General features: G+C 44.0%; 1 long non-coding RNA gene across 2 annotated transcripts; it reads right to left on the bottom strand.

Annotated features, from left to right (window-relative positions):
- Positions 1–315: 315 nt before the first annotated feature.
- LOC129118609 (uncharacterized) lies at positions 316–3,697 on the bottom strand. Of its 2 annotated transcripts, none has more exons than XR_013180608.1 (6): positions 3,657–3,697; positions 3,100–3,164; positions 2,462–2,525; positions 1,747–1,822; positions 852–973; positions 316–443 (listed from the first exon to the last, which is right to left on the bottom strand). It is a non-coding gene; the product is annotated as an uncharacterized LOC129118609 (long non-coding RNA). The 2 variants fall into 2 exon arrangements; XR_013180609.1 differs by having other exon boundaries at positions 317–420.
- Between the last annotated feature and the right edge of the window lie 225 nt (positions 3,698–3,922).

Raw genomic sequence — 3,922 nt, 5'->3', positions numbered from 1 at the left:
TAGCTACAAGCAAATAGGCAAATCGGAACAAGGTCCTGGTGGCCAGCCACTGCAGTTCTTTTGAAGCAACTTTTTAAACAATCAAATACTGATACCACAAAAAATAAAGCAAAAAGCTGACTACCGGCTAAGAAAGAAGGAAAAATTAACTTTTGACGACAACAACAACATTCCAAGGACACAGGCTTTTTTCCAATCTCAGACCTTATTACTACTACCTCTCTTGGGAATTCTCATCGTGGATCCCAAAAGGAATAAATCCCTCAGCGTGTCCTAAAGCACCAAGGAGCTACCTACAAGTGAAGGTGGCTACTTTCAGTGCAGACACAGCTGATGACACAGCAGTAGCACAGTTCCGTGCTGCACAGGGATAGTACTGTCTCCTCTTCTCCAGCAGCTGACTCTCTCCTGCCATGGCTTCTGTAAATGCATCAGAGCACGACCTTAAACACAAACAGGCAAGAAAACACCATCAGAAGTCTTTCATTAAGCAGTACAAGAAGGGTTCCAAGCAGAGACCAACAGAATTTCAAGGAAGCAGTATGCAATTAAACCACCTCAGACTCGTTCAAGTAGCCGGCAAAATGGAACCATTCAGAAATGACAAAGAAACCCCCCCAAGTATTTATACAGGAGTCCTTAATGTCAGAAAGGGGATGACAGGTTATGTTCAGATAAGATGAATGTTTATTTGGATCTATAAATAAACTTCTCTCGTGGCCCTTTGCCAAAAAATAGAACCTACAAGTGAACACCTACACCTGCCTAAAGAGACCTAACGAGCCCCTGGCAGCCACCGGCATCAAAGCGCAGTTGATGTTTCTAATCCAGGGGAAGGAGAACAATATCACCTTTTGTTCTCTCCAGTTTGTTTCCTCTGCAGTCCTAGTTGCTCCTTATGATTTTTACAGTCTCTGTATCTTCTCGGGCAGCGCTGAGTCTGACGACCGGGATACGAGAGTCCTTCCCTGCCCTACGGAGAGAACCAGGAAAAAAAGTTAAAAAAAGAACAGGGCAGTTTGAAGTTAATACCTCCGACGAGAAGCAGCACCCGACAAACAGAGCAACGGTGAACAAAGCGTGACACCTCCCTGGGGACAGAAGACTTACAAACTCTCCGGGATTTACAATTCCAGTAACCAAGCCCTTCAGCACAGCAGCCAAGTGTCCCATTAGGTGGTGCTGCACCAAAGCACGATCCGAGAGGTTCCAAAGAGTGAAATGCACGTTATTGTCCAAAGACGTAAAATCTTGCAAAATAACAAAACTACAATAGATCTAAACTACAGGGCAAGAGTACCAGTGTTAGCTTGAGGAGCTGGAACCATCCAGGTGAGCAACTGCTAACTGGATCCTCAACAGAGTTTGAGGAACCCTTCAGGATACAGAAGGGTTTTCCCCAGAAATTGCACAGGCCGAGTTTTGATAGAAGTACACTTGCCAGATGCTCAGAAACGTCACCCATCCTCCTCCGGGTGTCCTGAGAGAGCTGCGAATGGCTCTCACGTGGTTTGAGCTGGTTCTGTAAGGGCTCAGGGTGAATTTCACCAGATGCAACCAAACTGGGCAACACCCAGTGGGACAGAAGGAACCCAAAGCTTGTTTTACCCAAAGCTTGGGTAAGCAGAGCTCCAGCAAATACCGAGGAAACGATCAGAACAGGGTAACAAATAATAAACATACCTTTTTTTTTTTTTTTTTTTTTTCAGATGAGCAAAACAATTAAGGAGAAGGTGAAAACCTCACCATGACTGAACATTTCATCACCTGTAAGCTGACCATCCTTAGCATAGAGGACTCCAAATTTAAAATTCACCGATCCCTGGAAAATAAAACCAAATATTATTTGGTGAACAGTCAAACAGAAGACATAAAAATTTGGTTCCTCTAATCTTTGCCTACATCCTACACGTTAGAACATACATTTTATACCATCTCCTACTACACAATAATTTACCTTTAAACTTTGATAGTATAGCATAAAATCATTAACTTAGACGGGTGATCAATTATGATTAAGTTGGTGCTTCAAGTTATTTTTGCTGTCAGGTTCAAAAAAACATGACTTCTTTTTACTGTAACGAGCAATTGATTTAGAACTCATCAAAAGCCCATCCAAATACAAAGCCGTATTCACCGGACGGGTCTGTGAGCAAGAAGTAGTTAGGCTTGTACTCACCTCTTGCCCTTCAAGAACCAATAAATCCTGTCAACAGAAACAGCATCTTTAGCCCCCTCCTATTAAGGATTCTACAAGGATGATGGTTTTATTGGTGTTTAGAAGTTTGGATTTGAAATGGCCAGCTCAATGGATAAAGAGACAGTTTAAGTAGTATTAGATTATTATTATTATTCTTATTAGCTACTGGAAGAAACAAACCAGTAGGATCTATACTTAATTACTTCTATTTCCAGGAAATCATAAAGAAAAAGAACCAAACCAAAAAAAGTCACTTCCTACCTTTTGTATCTCAGGATGAAAAATGTCTCTTGGGCTCTTCTCCAGTTTCTCCAGACTCCTGGCACTGAAATGCAAATGAACGAGTGCTTTATAGGAGGGCAAGTGCACATTCCAACCCCGAACCCCCACCGATGGCAGTTACAGCGCTTACAAAATGAATCCTTCCCAGAGCCTCTGGGAAATGGAACGGTTTGTGCAACTGCCATTTCTTCCCCAAAATACTAACTCCCAACACTTCCTAAACTGAGTTTGCATTTTAAAAACAGAAATTAGAGCCCCCCCTAAAGCACAGGGGCTCTGTTCCATCACCCTTCACTTTGGCTCCACACGGAATCACGGGGAGCATTTTAGGAGGGCTCAAGAACCCAATTCTATTTCTCTCTTTTTTCTAGTGCTCTCTCTTCCTAAATAATTCAAGGCAAGTCAAATGAAAAAGGACAAGTTCAGCATCAAATTTTGTCTGCTCAAGAACAGCCTTTAAAACCACTTCTTGCTGCCTTCAACGGTTAAGACTTGCAAAACAGTTTCGCAAGTTTGATAGGTTTATCCTAAAAACCACAGAACGCAAGCTCTGAATGACAGGAAAAGGTACACAGGCAAATATCTCAGCTGATGGTGGCTTATTTGCAAACACAGACCTTAACGGACATTGCACGGAGAATGTTTCAGTGGGACTCTAAGGGAAAAATATTTTCTGAGTACCCTGTAAACAAGAAAAGCTAGGATATATTACAGGACATACCCACGTGTTCTGCATATTCAAATAGGATTATCAATAAAAACATTTAAGAAGGAAGAAAACCAAGGTAATTTTACTCAGCTATATTTACTGCCGATTTAGAGGGAAAAAAAAAAAAAAAGTGAACCAGAAACGCCTACAGTAGAACTTTAAACCAATTGCTTGGATAAAAGCAGCTCATGGAACATGAAGTAGAAAAAAAGCGAAACCAGTATCAGACCTGCCTATTTTCTTACCATTGCACAAGAAATCCGACAAGCGGTAGAAAGTCACTGCCTAAAACCGATCCTAGGATGTAACCGAGAACAATGGAGGCATTTGCTATCTAAACGGAAACCTTTTCCGGACCCTAGTGTCAAATCACACGTTTTGTCTCTCAGCAGCTCGAGGCTGGAGAGCATTTCCCCTGGGGGTCGGGAGGGTAGGGGCACAAGGGGCTGAGTTTGCCGATCGCACCTGTGCCATCAGAAGGATCCTGCCCGGCGCTCCTTGCGCTCAGCCATTCTCCGGGCCATCGCTGTGTTTTACTGCTCAGCGATGCCGCTCCATCTGTTTGCGTGGAAGAAAGAGCCACGAGCACTGAGGCACTCAGCAGCCGTGTCATGCCAGCGATGTCGAGCGCTCTCTGCTCGCAAGGCTGAGCCCGCCGCGGAGCGCCTCCGCAGCCGCTCGTTCGCCCCCGCCCGCAGCAGCGGTAGCGGCCCGAGGGAGACGGCTGCAGC

This window comes from Agelaius phoeniceus, unplaced genomic scaffold (genome assembly GCF_051311805.1).
Source record: "Agelaius phoeniceus isolate bAgePho1 unplaced genomic scaffold, bAgePho1.hap1 Scaffold_295, whole genome shotgun sequence".
Classification (NCBI taxonomy): Eukaryota; Metazoa; Chordata; class Aves; order Passeriformes; family Icteridae; genus Agelaius; species Agelaius phoeniceus.
This window is presented reverse-complemented; position numbering and strand designations above follow the sequence as displayed.